The sequence below is a fragment of the Dicentrarchus labrax genome, unplaced genomic scaffold (assembly GCF_905237075.1).
Source record: "Dicentrarchus labrax unplaced genomic scaffold, dlabrax2021, whole genome shotgun sequence".
In the NCBI taxonomy this organism is placed as follows: Eukaryota; Metazoa; Chordata; class Actinopteri; family Moronidae; genus Dicentrarchus; species Dicentrarchus labrax.
Window position 1 is genome coordinate 19,336,485 of NW_026136707.1, and position 16,347 is coordinate 19,352,831.

Consider the following 16,347-nt stretch of genomic DNA (forward strand, 5'->3'; position numbering starts at 1 on the left):
GTTTTCCTGTTCTTCCCATTCCACCAACATGACAACAGCATTGGTCAGGTAATTGTCTCCTTTTTTGTCATTTCAGTGCTAATACTAGACTGACTCATCTCGCTGCAGCTCATTAACAGAGGCAGGGAAAGCACAGGTGTAGCTAATGATGCTAATGAGGTCTTGTTTCATTTAGGTGACATTGTAAGTCATCGTTTTGTGCAAACATGAACAATACTGAAGAGCCTGGGACTTGAACCACAAAATTCAATGCAGCCTTTATTAACTCACATCAAAGTCTAAATGTCTCCTGTGAGAAAGGGTGCATCTCACCAAGGTCCTGAATGGACGTCTGTACATAGAATTGCTCTGTACACACAGCAGCGAACAGTCCACCCTATTGTGCTGCGAAACATTTATTTAGAGATGTAATTGTTTGTTCAGGTGGACAGTATTTACAGTGTGGTGAAGGAGGGAGGGCCCCTGGAAGAGAGAATAAAATAAAGACCGAAAGCATAAAAGGTTATGACAGGGTTGGGGCAGAACATTTCTATGTTGTACCATTTCTCAAGAAAATCTACACTTCTACTTGGAACATTTTGTTTTCAACTTTCTTGGACGCAAACAATACAAAGCGTACATTGAGTAATTTGCACACTGTTGCATGGTTGTTCTGGTACCAGTATCAGAAATGCCTCTGGTATATCCAGGCCATACAACAATGATAGCAGTCATACAGAATTTGTAGTAGTACAAAGCTGTTAAGAAATTAGCAGCCCAGTGTTAGGGTAAGTTATTACTGTGACAATCATCCCATTAAACAGGAATCTGCCAAAATTACAACCCTCTGCATGCAAAGTGCATTCTCCCATCACATGCGCTGCCCACACAACTGCCAACTGCCAAAGGACTACAAGCTTTCAGTCAAAACTTGATTATATTACTAGAGTGAATATGTTGTATATTCAGGTACTGCAGTTAACCAGCATGTAGTAGCTTAAAAGCAAATAAAATAACAAAAACATATTTTTTTTTGCCATTTTTATTCCCATTAATTCCCATGTAGAGTTTTATACATAAAATAATACTGGAATTTGCAGCCACAAAATGGTTATTATGCCAAAAAGAAAACGCAGAGGATGAATTTATCTACGGGGATCAGTAAGTCTTATAGTAAAATATACAGTTTGTGAAAACACACAGAAAATAAAATCTTGATTACAATCAGTGACGCATTCTCAGTGGATAATGGTCACATAAGGTGTATGATAAGCCCCAGATATATCATGACGTTCTCATTACTCACACATATCTCACACTCCAGAGCGCTCATTACCCTCTCGACATGCCTTTCTGTATGCTCACAAGGTTTAAGTCTGTTTGTACCCATCACAGTTACGTTTCTCTTCTCCCTCTCCCTCTCTTTCCATACAACATACCAGTGGAGTCAAAGTATCATACCAACACCTCAGCAAAGACACACCAAAGTCACACACATGGCACAGCACACACACAGCCCTTTTTTTCACGTTAGTAACGGCTCTCTCTGAATGGCCGACCACTAGACTTTAAATAGACACACCTCTTACAGCATATCAGCTGACAGCGAGCCAAGCTGACACTGAGCAGTGATTCACCATCACTAAACCAAGACTATGTGCTTCTTGGTCTTCTTACAGCTGTAGAAGCGTTAAAGAGGAGTTGTCGATATTTTGTAAGCTGTGAATTTAAACCGTTGCTATTTGCTGTATAGTGTGAAATCTGTCAATCACTAAATTGTAATTATTGGATGCATCTGATAAAGCAACAAATGAATACATACTGTACATTGCTTTGTTTCAATTAGCTGTTTGTTTGCGATATACACTGCTGCATTTTCCAGGTGTTGCTGTCTACTCAGACTAACGACCAGTGTTGTTCCCCTTTTCCTCAGTGTTTCCTTAGAAATAACTGCTTCGCAAAGGAATTAAGAGCATTAGCCACCTGTTTGTTTTTGGCTTTTCTCTCTAGTATGTGGATAACTAATAGAAATGCAAGGCCCTTCTGTTATGAGATACCAGCTCAGCAGAGCAGCTTCTCAAAACAGAAGGCTGCAGTTGTTACACAATATAACAATATTGTCTGAGATATTTCTGGATTCTGACTTGTTTCTCAGTCCTACTCTGCTGTGGGAAAATGACAGGAAAACAGTTTTTTTGATAGAAAACTTCCAGACCAAGGTGTGTAATAAATAATGACCTCTAGGTAGAGAGGACAGGACATTTAAATATACTGTTTATATAAAAAAATGTCCTATTTCACAGATTTTTATCAGATGCTAAAGGAGCTGATTTTAATCATCTTAATCTTGTGTTTGTACTAATAAATTCCTCTGTCTCTGTGTTTTTGTCTGTAGTACCTTGTGTGAAGTCCAATAACAAATCTCCAGCGTGTCACAAACACCCAAACAGCATCAGGAACATTACTGTGCTGGTCAAAATATTTCAACAACTATCAGTTCCACTCTCAGAAGAATTTCAAGCACTGATTAAAGAACTGTGATTACCATGATTGTGGTATTTCAGTTGCATGAAATAGACACACACTTCCACAGAAACTTCTCTCTAAAACAGACCTTGTGGAGAACAAGAACTCAAACAGTGATGATAAATCAGTGAATACGAATATGTTTTGTAATTGTTATCCTGACAGTTATTAGATTTTTTTGTCCTACTATAATAACTTAATCATCCTTTGACTTAGATAGACTCCTGGTTGAACTGTATTTGTTAATTATATCAGTGGTTCTCCTTAAGTGTGTGTGTGTGGTCAAATGATTTGTGGTTTCTTACAGCTATTACATTTATTCATTCAATACAGAGTTTATTTTTCTCTGTCCTACCACCTCTACAATAGATCGATTTGTTATGCATGATCAGGCACTGCATTCATTACTTTGTAATAGAGAGCAACAATTGGCCAGAAACTTCGTAAGATCACAAAAAACAAATTCTCCAAACATTGCCTAACATCTCTGCCCTTCACAATCAACAGACTCTTTTGACACCAGAAAATTGGGTGAGAAAAGCAGCCCAAGAGAGCCCAGATAGACTGATCACTGTTCCACTGTTTCCACATAGCCCCATTAGCTATGCACTGGTTATTTTTGAGTACATACATGTGAGCTATATGGCAGGACCCTACATACCTGCAGAGCCTCTGCTTGGACCACAAAACTTTAACACAGAAGAATAATTCAGCTATATAAAGTATGGATGTAAAGTAAGGCTTCAAAAAACTATTATTTTCATTATTGACCAATCTAACAATTATCTTAATTAATTAATATAATTAGTTGTTTGTCAGAAAATATTTTAAAATGTTCATCCCAGTTTTTTAAAGTACAAGGTGATGTCTTTAAATATCTTGTTTTGCCAGTCTAAATGCCAAAGATAGTCAGATCAATACAATATAAAACTGAGTAAAACAGGAAATTTTCCACATTTGAGAGTCTTGGCAATACTTTTAATTGACTGCTCAATTAGTCATGTAACAATACAGTCCTACCTTCCATGTAACACTGTTATCAATTACAGGTAAAGTATTAAGTGTGCTGAAGACTGTATAAAAGATTCATCAGGTTTGGCTGACCAGCCTTCACACGCTGTGTCAGTGCTTCCTTATAGCCACAACCCTGCCATTTTGCCTGTGTGCCAAATTTGATGTTGTTTTGAGTGCCAACCTGAACAGACTGTGTTTGTGCTTACTACAATCTGAAGCTTATGGCTCTGGAAAGTTGCCTGTTTGCAGGGTAAACAGTGGAATTAGCACAATGCCACAAGATACACACTACAGGGTAATCTACGTGGAATGCTCACATGCTTGATTTTAATGGGCTAACGCAGTGTGTTGCTGGAAGATGTTGCATTGCAATGCAGCAAAGGTTGAACCGAGATCAACTGTTTTGTCGGAGCCCACAGCAGCATCACCCCTGCTGTGCTAAAGCAGTGGTCTCACAGAAATGAATGAAGAGGCTGCGCTCTATGACGCAGTGCTGCTGCCGGTCTGAACATGGCCTGTAGCAGAACAAAACGTGTGGTTTGAGTTTAACCTTGGTCTCAATGTCACTCACCAGCCTCATGCTTCTCCACAATCCAGCCCTCCCCTCTTCCTCCACCCCACAACACCACCACCACCACCAGCCCCCGCCTTCGTTGGAGCTTCTCAGCAGGGGGCCTGCAGTTCCAGAGATATGTGGGGGTGGTGTGTGTGTGTGTGTGTGTGTGTGTGTGTGCATGTGTACATGCATATGTGTGTTAGTGCACAGGCATGTGTGTGTAGCCTTTCAGCTTCTCCCTGGATGTGCTAATGTGATAATTGAGTATTCCAAGTTCTGCCTGCAACTGTGTCACCAGCCACACAACATGAACACACACGCGCGTGCACACACACACACACACACACACACACACACACACACACACACACACACACACTCACACAGCTAGTTTGTCTCAGAATAGCTTCCTCACTTCTTGATGACATTCTTCAGCCTGAGCGGTGTTGAATAGTTAGTGATAACGCAAGCAGAGATTAATCTGTTCTGTATGTGTTGGTTTTGTGCTTTAGAGATGTATGTGGCATCATGTAGATTTAGCTATGTATTTTTTTCATTATGTCTCATTAAACGTGGGAAAACGATTTAGTCAAAACATGCTAGCAGAATTTTCAACAATAATGTTAATAAAACAGTGAAAAGTTAATCTGGTTGATTTCTGCATTATTAAATGTCATTATTAAGTCTAGAAAAACACAAATGATGTGAGAGACAACACGTAACAGACAAAGTTTAAAGAGAGACTGCTTGCCTACAAATAGAACATAATGTGCTCTCTCCCTCTCTTCCTCCCATCTTCATGGACTCTCTCATTGCAGAAAGATAAAGCAGAAAGATGTCTCAAAAATCCCTTTCAAGGAGCCACCAATGTGCCCAGGGACTGGTGTGCAGCATCCAGAGACCAGCACTCGTCCCCTGCCCGGAGTCTGAGGAGCAATGAACTGAAGAGATGATGCGTTCAGAAGCCAGTAGGTCATAGCTGTACTCTGAGGCTCCAGGCAAACACATCACAGACAAACCAGAAAGGCCCTCTCTGGCTTTCAATATTGATCACTTCTCACACATTCACAAACACACGCACACACACATGCAGACACACATCACATGTCAGAGAAATCAATGAACAGACACATTTACTCTGGCTGTGAACCAAGTAATTCTGGTAGTATTTATGTTTTTTGAGTTTGTGTGAGATGGAAAGTATATGCATGACTGAGAAACAAGAGGAGAAAGTTGAAAAGTTGAATCCAGAAAGTTCTGTGGAGATTTTTAACAAACGATTGGGGATGGGAGGACTATATAGAGAGGAGGAGAGGAGGCGTAGAGGAGGCGTTGACGAGGCGTTGTCGGAAGGAGAAGAGAGGAGGGGATTAGGGTTGGCGGTTCGCTGTCGAACCAGCATCGATACAACGGCAGCATTTGCCTAATCCCCTGGTAATGGGAGCTTAGCAGCCTCCTCGGACACACAAACACTCCCACTGCCTCCACCTCCGCTCTGCTCCTCTCTTCTCCTTTCCTGCCCTCTTCCCTCCTCATTTACATAACATTAGAAACATTAAGGCGGCTCCAACAAGGCCCCATTATGTACGTGTTGGTTTTGGGTCCCATTGCGTCGGCCCCAAGGCTTTGGAGAGGAGAGGAGCAGAATGAGTCAGGACATCACAGAGGCTTGTCCACTGTTTTGTCTGCTGGAGATGGTTTGTGTGCCTCTAAAGGACTCATTGAAAGGAGAGAGAGAGAGAAAGAGAGAAGGAGAAAGTGATTAATGGTTTTCTGAGAGTCCAGAGCTAGTGATCTGATTGCAGATGTGTGTCCAAAACATCAGCTGCAACATCCCGAAAATAAACAGGCTTCAGTTAAGATTGGTGCTGTCTGTTTTTCTGATAATTAATTAGCCTGGAGTAACATAAAAAGCACCATGGCAATGATGTTTCATGGACGGCTCTTGGCACCAGAGTTGTTTTTCACAGCTGAAGTTCAGACATCAAGGTGACAGAACTTAAAAACAGAACTGAGCTTTTCACCTAACAAAGCCACTGTTTACTCAGTCTGCCATACATTGCACACTTTTATTACCATGAAACTATTCGATTTGTAAACCATAATTTTTCTGCCTCCAGGTTTGATATTGATAAATATGATAATGTTTTGTGCGAAAGCTGCTGCAAAATAGCTGTCTTTGACATTAAAAGAAGATCATAAAGCTAAAAAAAAAACCTCAACACGCTGTGATAACAACAACCCGGACCCATAAAATTTGTAGTTATGATTGGAAAAACAGAAATCCTAACCCGTACTCTGTGGCCAGTTAAGATGTGTATTATTTGTAAAGAAGAAAAAAAAAAAAAAAAGGATTATCGGATGATACCAATTATACAAATAATAACATATACATATACATATATATATATATATATCTGAAAATAAGTAAATGGACAATATATGAAAAAGTTCATTCTGAATGAACAATTTCATAATTTTATTTTTAGCGCTTTTTGCTGAAACGAATGCTGGGGGCCTTACGTAGAAAATGTGGCCCTCCGAGTCCAGGAATTAAGAGCCAGCTGTTTTTTTATTAAATAAGCCTTACTCTGCAGGTAAACCTGGGGCAACAGGAAGAGTTTCAGGAAAGATTAAATCTCCACATCATGTTACACAGTAATATAAACAAAAATATATATATAATATATAAATAATCGACTCATGGCATTTACATTATGTATTTTCAGTGTTTATTTAATTATAATTATATACCATCTATCATGGTTGTCAGTGGTTGAGAAAAGACACCATTCATACAGCACACATTTTTCACCCTCAATCGTCATAAAACAATTTAAAGGAAAATAGTTGCCACACTTTTCTTCCTAAGAGTGTTTTTTGAATAAAGCATAAAATCTTACAAATAAGCTGTAATAGTACATCTGCCTGCCAACTGTTAACAAATTAGTATTTTTAACAGTAGTAGTACAGTGAATATACTTCAGTGTGTTTTGGTCATTTTTAAGTACAAACAATTGACTTAATGTTATTGGTTAATACTATTAACTAGTAAGTGGATGATTATAACAATTGTGTCTGAGCTTTAAAAACAAATATAATACAGACCAACAAACTGCAGTGTCACAGTACATATTGACATGCTACCCTCACATATATTTGTGAAAGTGACAAACACTGCAATTAATCATCTAACTACAAACAAACTCACAACCAAGAACCAGCAGTAAATGAATAGCAACAGTGCTCCATGTTTCTCTGCTTTTTATAACTTTCCTCTCTTCCTCGCTTTCATTTAGTCCCATAAAGCAGAGTTTTCAGTTGGCTTCAAAGCTCTGTGCCGAGCTCGGTTGGGGGCCTTCAAAGCCCCCTGTCTGTCGGCAGGTTTAGGCACAGAGAAAGCTTCTTGTTCTTTAAGGATTTGGCTCACAAATAACGCCCAGCCAGGGCCAAGGCAACTAGCTTGCACCCTGACAGGATAGCAGACAGACTTCTGCGTTTTAGTGATGTGTTTAAGGGGCGATTCCTGCATCTATCTGAGTGAGTACTAGCTCTGTTTAGTTTTGTTCTGCTCTGTTCTGATCTTTCCATGTTGTCCTTTTCTTAGAAATGTTGTCTGCTTACAGGAACATTTTCTTGTGAATGTTTACAATAACTGTACGATCTTAGCTTGACACTGAAGAAATATATCTAAAATGAGTTTCTAATTTCATTATGTGATTTTCTTATTGCATTATTACTTCATATTGTCAATATCAGGTGCATTAAAAATACAAACTGTAATAAACTGACTTGTAGCTGTTGAAATAACAAAACTATCTCTGAGGTATAGTAAATATTATCTTGATGAATCTCAATTAGAAAAGAACAGTTTAGTTTTTTCTCAGTGAGGAGTGCAGTGCATTAGCATGGCCCAACGTTTTAATTTTGAGAGCGGTGCTCCCAAAGTGAATTCTTATGGGATAATTTCCTTGTGGACATAACATTATAGTTTTATTTTTTACACTCTATACTCCTAAATTAAAACGTGTGTAGCATTATGATGGTAGTTGATATTAGATTTTTGACATCTAATAACTGAAATGATACATAAAGACTTTAATATGCAATGGGTCAGAGTGTTTCAGTACTTGCCTATATTCACCTTTCATGCTTAAAGTCTTAGTTAAACGGAAACTTACACAGAAACAAAACAACAAGTTTCTTAGCTATATACCATGAAAAAAGGGAGGAGACACAAACTTCTTCTGGCCAATCACTGTGGGATGTAAGTTTGGGTAAAAACATTTTTTTGACATGATGTTTTTCTTACAGGCAAATAGGTAAATCAAATCTGGACATTCACGCAGAAAAAAGGAGGAGAAAATCAAATTTTGTGATGTTATGTTAGTATGCTGGACTCATTTTGCAGAGAAAATTATTTGCAGTTATAATGTATATTCTGGTTCATTGACATTTAGTCAGTTCATTTGTTTTTACATTTATGTCTTTATGAATGTATTGGTGAAGGTAAAACATTCCTCATATAGAAAATAATAAATAATCCCATGTAGGTGATTATTCTGCGGGTTTACAGGCAGATAACGCCAGAAGCTGCCAGTGAGTGTGTGTGTTGCAGTAGAGTTTTAGGGGGGTTATTACAGTGTGTTTGTTGCCTCATGTGGATTATAGTGCTGTGCACCCTACTGAGAGGAGGTTAATGAGATGAGACTGCATCTCTGTATGTTACAAACATATACTGTATATATTGTTAGTCACTGACACATCATTAAACACTTAAGGATTAAAATAGATATGCAAGGATCACCAGTTTTCTCTCATCTCATCATCTCATCTGTTTGTTTTCAAGCAGTTTAGTGAAAATATTATATAGTGGACTGGCAGAAAGTTTAATGACAGTTACTGCAAAGACCTGTGAGTTTGTACTGTCAGACTACAGCGAATAATGTTAGCAGAGCAACAGGAAAAATGATCTGAGGGATTGATGTTTAAAGGTGTTGAGACTCAAAATGATGTGCAGACTATGGTGAGTGTTCAGTGTTAATGCAACTTGACCTTGACATAACTTTCAGCATGACATTAATTCAAATTGCTAGCTGGAGAGAATGGTTGGTATCCTTTGGCTATTATTACTTGGACTGTTATTCTGTAGATTTCTGAAATCTGATGAGCATATTTTACACTACTTAACAAAACCAGTGCGTCTGTACCACACACATAATCATGGGCTGGATTTATATTAATTTGTCAGCAACTAATCACTGACTATAGCCAAAACACAAATACAGGACAACCCGTACTGTCAGCCTGAGCTAGTAGATTGCTCTAGCATGGCTGGAGTGTCTATTAGGTCAGTTCATCTGGAATTAAAAGACAGAGGTTCTTTTATTCATGGGACATGTTGATACATACTTTTGTATTGTACTGTTGTCTTGTTGTCCTCTCTGTATTCCTTTCACTTGTTTGGCACTGCACCTGTTCTGAAGTTCTTCACATTGTGGTGTTGTCCACCACTCTTGCTCTTTACCAGGCTACTGAGGATCACAGGATTCACAGACACTATGGCCTTTTCTACTGCTGCTCTTATTGTTGGTCACTTTGGATAAGGGCGTCAGCTAAATGCCTAAATTGTAATTGTAAATGGTAGGCCTGCCCACATGTTAGCACACTAGTCACAGCCCTCTTAAGAAAGCAGTGCTGGGAGGCTGATGGGACGAGATCGAAACAGGCAGCCATTATAATCAGTCATTCAGCCTTTTGGAGTAGACATTCACTGTTTGTGGTTTGTTCTAAATTCAAAGGGAACCTCTGTGACCTGCTGGCTTTCACATCGGCCTAAAACCACTCCGCTCTCCTTCCCTCCCTCCCTCCCTCCCCTCTCGTCTTTTCCTGCATTCCCTCATTCTCTCAAAGTCTCTCTTTCTCTTCCTCACTCCCTGCCACTCTTTCTTTCATATATAATTACTCAAACCTCTTCTAAACATGTAACTAAAAACAGACTTTTTGCACATTACATTGACGTTATCTGAAGGTATGACTTGTGATTGCGTCACCAGTTGATGATATTGTCAGCATCAACACTTGTTTTCTTTCATATCCAGTATCTTTTGTGTTTTGCTTTGTCAAACATTCAGCAGTATTACTATCGGCCCTCCAATTAGTCTTTAGTTAACATAGTTCGCAGTGGTCACTGAACTGTTGATTAGATTTCAAGCCTTTTTTTATCAATAGTTTGGTGCTTTTCCCTCTCGGCTGAAGGGTCCAACTTTGTAAATATGTTCTTTTAGATATTTGACGTTGTTTGTGGTGCTCCGTTTCTTTTTTTTTTTACTGCAGTGTGTAGCTTTGTTAAACAATCTGAGTTGGAAATCGGAGCTGTGCTCACAGTGTGTTCCCCTGTTCAAATTTAAATATGGACAGGGGTTAGGTGAGGAGAATTGTGGGAGTGTGCATTGCATGAACACTAACCAATGAAGGATGCCTGGAACTACATTCACATTATTTTAAGTGGAGCCATAACAAAACATAATGGTGAAGTTCTGATTAAATATCATTGCAGTACTTAGTGTTATCATTCAGTATGTTACTTTAGACGAAATATTAGAAATATTATTTTCATTTATCACCAAAATGTATGTATATTTAATTTCATTTCAACTGATTTAAACACATTTCTGCTTTATGGGATTATACATTATTACAATTACTGGTCTGACTTCCTGCTCACAGTCATAGTGGAGGGGGGCAGGGACTAGAGCCTTTCCCAGAATGCATTGAGCAGAGGACAGGGAAGCTCCCAAGCAATTCACCAATGCATCATATTGTGAATATGGGTAGACAAACAGTCACACTCAGGGGCAATTTAGACTCTCTGATCCTCCTGTGTATGTTTGAGCTGTGGGAGAAAACCCAGGCAAACACAAGGGGGGAATCATTCAAACTCCACACCGAAACTTACTAAATTAGCTAACCACTGAGTCGCTGTGCTGCCCTGGCATTATTATAGTCGCACCTTGTCTCTCTGTCTCACCTTTCCTCCCCCCCCCCCCTTTCTTTCTCAGCACTGTGCAGTTGGGGAATATTGCGTGTGTGTGTGTGTCACTTCTCCAGCAAACTGTGGTTCTCAGCTCTCCACTGTGCTAATCATATTTCTTCTGGCAAGTTGTTAGCTCCAGCAGGAGGGAGGGAGGGGAGAGAGGGAATGGGGATGTGGTGGAGAAACGATTGGAAACAGTATAGGGGAGAGAAGAGGAAGCACATGGGAAATGAGGAAAGAATAACAGAGGAAGAGATGGGAGGATAGAGAGTGCTGTAATTAGTTAAGTTTTGCAGGGGTTTATAACTCAGATACACTGAAGAGATTCTTTCTTGAAGGATACCTGAATCTGTCTCTCTCTTCTCCTCTCTCTCCTTGTCCCCTCTTCTTCCCCTCCTGTCTGCGTCTCCCTCTCAATCTTTAAATAATGCAGCATGAGAGATGGTTCTTACATACTGAGGAGGTGTCAGCAGACAGTTATGGGAGCGTCAGCGCCATCGCACCTACCCAAATGACACATACACATGAGCACATCCACACATGCACACACTTCTGTCATCTCTGTTTAGTGTGTAGCTAGACTCTGTCACATGGAGTAGATAATTAGAGGGGTTTATACTGTTAACGTATAGCATTAAGGACCAAGAACTTCAAATAAGTGTTAATGTCATACATTTATACACAAATGTATGCTGAAAAACATACTGGAAATGCCAAATAAATTCCAGTGTATTGCATAAAAACTAGGACATTATGATAAAATGTTTTCATTATTTGACAAATAAAATATTTACTGTTAAATGGTATGATGAGTAATGGCACAGATCACTGATATTAATGCATTATAATATGAAAGAATATAAGAAGATATTTCAAACTGGAAAATACACAAGATGCAGTGATTTATTAACTAAAACAATGTGTTAATGAATGACAGTGTTTACTATACACTGTTTTAAATAGGTTGATTATTGAGATACACTTAATATAATGGTAAAACTATTGATGTAACAAAACAGCATCTGTTTATCTGAATAATTGTCTGTACAGTTGCAGAATAATAAGTTTACCATCAACTCGTTTACACTCAATATTGTTTACTTTGAAAACATTTTATACTTCAAAATAAATGTTTGCATTATTATTTTGAATATAATTTCAATTTTCATATAATAAGAATTTGACAGTAGGAACGCATATGAATGTTATAAACCAATGCACCCATAACCATATAGCTGTTCATCTTATTTTTTTCATTTACCATGTTCTCAAACAACATAGAAAGAGCAGTGATCCACTCTGTGCAAATGTTGAGATACGATAAACTATACATATATATGATTTCTTCATGATTTGCAGTCTAAAAAGCTTAAACCTAAATGTTTCTCTCATCCAACCTGCAGAGAATTGACTGAAAATGACTGAAACAAATGTCACCAGCTCTTTATATTGGTGTGATATCAACATAAACATTATTATTACAAGCTCCATATTTGTAGGAATCATGACCACAATGACAAGACAATGTTAATAATGATTAGTAATATTTGATAATGTGATGAGAGGGATTAATTGCAGTAAAACAGAAATTATTAAACCTATTCTTTTGTTTGATTAGAAAAGATCTCAGAGTAATATGGTCATTTTTCTTTGCCTTCAGGGTGCTTGGGATATAAATGTTAACATCAGCCAAAATTTAATGTGATTTATATTATACCATTATATTATGGCTGGATGCTGCCAAATAAAATAGAACAGTTTTTGTTTAATCATTGTCTGTGAGCCATTTATTTATACCGTTATGTCTCACAGAGTGTTCTTGCCCATTGGCTCACCTATTATGTCGGAACTGCATGGAGCCACATAGTGTAACCTTCTAGTCAACCATGTTTAACCGAGCCTGTCGTACAGTACAGATTCCCCAGGTTTCACAGCCTCTCTGGGCCCTCTTCTGTTTTATTTTCACTTCCAGGAACTGCTTTTTTCTTGGCAAATATAGCCAGACACTTTTTTGTCTCCCTGTCAACACTGGATCTGTTGCTACTTCAATAATCTCAACGTCAAATTTGTATTAGGCAAATATCTAATAATAGCCAGTCTGTTAGATAGATGGCTCTTGCTAGGGTAGACGCAGAGAGCTGTTTCATACTGTCACACTGTCAGGATCCCTTGAATACCGAGCTGATGAAATGCCTGCCTATAATACAATTTGGACTCAATTTAATAAACAATAGACAACATATTGACATTGTATTACATTTTTGCATGCCTATTATGCACTCTCTTTGTCAGGATGCTTAATTGCACTGTGACCTTGGAGTGACACAACGAAGAACATTAAGAAAAGCAAAGTCAGCTAAATATAATTACATTCACCCCCACTGCTGTTACACTTTATTATAGGGCAATACTGGAATTAGCTCTGTGTTTCTGTGATTACACTTGGAATATGAATACAATGTTTCATCATTTATGCAAATTTTAATATTAAGCACACAATGACAAATGTTTTCAGCATTAAATTTCTTAATGGTTCCATATTGAGTTTATATGGGGGTATTAAATGTGTAGAACACCTAACAAATCACAAATCTATGAGACAGTGATACAGCGGAGAATAATGTGGTAGAATAGATTATTATATTATTAATATTAAGGGGATATTTCCCATTTCATTTGAAAGGAGAATATCACCCACACGGCTTTGTACCCACAGCCTAGGCGAGGCTGCCTTTATGCATAATTCATATTTCCATATCGTCATGGTGATCATGTGCGATGAGTGTTTGCTCTCACAGCAGGGGAGCTGGTTGGAGGTGGTTGTATAGTGTGTGTGTGAGGTGGGCTGCAGGGAGGGTGTGTGTAAAGGGGGGGAGCAAGGTGTCAGTAGGGACAGAAAATGTCCTGAAAGAGAGGAGTAGGGAATGGAGAGGATAAGTGTGACTAGTAAAAACACGGGCTCTGTATTCGGCTTAATTATATTCCGTGTCAAAGCGGCCCATTTTCAAATTGTTCTAACTACAGTTATTTTTACACAGTGGAGATAGACAGCCGGGATGGGATGGGGAGGCTTCGAAAAGCTCAGAAATAGCCTGTGAGTCAGATTTATACTCACAAAGCTACACACCTCTGCCCTGTGATCCCCTAGGATTTTTAGTAGGCATATTAATTGATTGCAACCCACTGCTTTCTAATTATATCTGAATAAGTCATATAATTATTAGAACCCCATCTTGAGCAAATATTAGCTTGTAAAGCATTAGCTGTTTTAAGGCCAAACCAGTAAGGTGAATGACAATGAAATCCTTTGAACATGGAACCATCATAAAATAGCACTCCACAGACATTAAGACATGTTAAGACATTAACATAAGTTTTGTAAAAATTTACTTCTTACAAAAATGCCCCATAATATGATATTCCTACACATTTACTTTTACAATGCATTATATTCCCATTATTATTAAATATTTAGTATGATTAGCTGTATTCACTTGTTATCTAGAGTCAAAACTTCAAACTGGAGCAAACTTCATTTTTTCTTGGTCTATGCTCGAAAAAACATTTTGTGATACCATCAGGCTGTTGAGTGGGTAAGTACACTCCTACATGATGAAAAATTGGGATACTGTGGTTATATAAAAATGTCAATTAACAACTAAACAACAGTATAAAAAACATGTTCAAAGGCAAAATTTAACCACAATACAAGATGGAACGATAAGAGGAAGCAGAAATAGGGGTGACTCCCTATCTGGTTTGTGGCTTTTCCCATCTAAAAAACCAGCTCATCACCGTCACTTTCTTGTGATCCTTGTCTCCTGGCATGGGACAAAAAATACAGTAAAAAATGATACAAGAAAACAACTGAAAGCGTTCATTGAACATTACAGTGACCTCCTGAGTCCCAAGAGCCATCAGTTTAAATAAACGATCCAATGTCAGTCTTAATTTTAATTTCCAAAATATGAACCTTTAGCAACGTGATTAAATGTTCAGTGAAGTGCATTTAAATGTTTCTTGGGCTTCAACATTTTCTCAGACCAATTTTATTGAAACAGTTGTGTTTTTGGTCCCAAGATCGAATGTATGTGGGAGGGAAAAGTGGACTAGTTGTCTTTCCCTCAACAACGACTGGCCCAGTGCCTTTGAGCAATGCATTTAACCTCTGCTGTTCCCCAAAAACTACTCAGTAGGAGAGAGCAAGAGTAGACTACTTTGCTGGATTGTGGTCTTTAAACCTCTAAACAAATATAGCAAATGTTAATGACAATAGAAACAAATAGTAAAGGAGTGAAAAACAATGTGGTTATCATTCGATTACATTATGATGGAAACACGTTATTCTCACTCTCTTATTGTCTTTCACTCTTGTTCGCCCGCCCCCTTCTCTCCATCCTGGGTGAACTTGAATCGATCCGATTGCTGCTCTGAATCCTCTTGAGAAGCTTCCCTACAAACACACACACACACACACACACACACACTCACATCTTGTGTTCAATCTTGATATTCCACTCTCCCAGTGGACAAGATGGACTAGAATTAATTAGCCCCACCCGTTATGAACACACACACCCACAAAAATAAATACACACATTCACCCTTTATGTGCGTGTGAGTATGTGTGTACTGTTTATACACCAAGGAGGAGTGTGAAGTTGCTCATACTTAGTATTCCCTTGGTGTCGTATGGAAAGATATTGCAGGGCATGTGTGTGTGTGTGTGTGTGTGTGTGTGTGTGTGTGTGTGTGTGTGTGTGTGTGTGTGTGAGTGTTTGTGCATGCGCATGTGTGAAGGCTGGAATTCAGAATGGTATTGATTAAACACAGCAGGGGGTGAGTGTGTGAGCACTGCAGATAGCTCACTCACCTGCCAGTCGGCAGACTCACACACACACAAACACACACAAACACACACAAACATCAAACTGTCCGCTGGCTTCATTAGAAAGAGGCTGCCTGGCTTTCGATATGATGAATAAAATAAATCAAGGAATTTTAATTCAGCTTTGAGGTACAAAATATCAAATTTGTATTGAAAATGTGTTTGCGAACCATTTTCTGTCCCTCTGTTGGGCAGTACTGTCGTGTTTGACATGTGAACACTGACAAAGAGCATGTCTTCCTGCAGACAATCGCTACCCAAAACAGCTAATTTGCCTGTCAGTGATCTGTTGAAGGCTCCATGAGCAAGGCATTGATTGCTCACTCAGGTGTCAGTCAGGAAAACCTT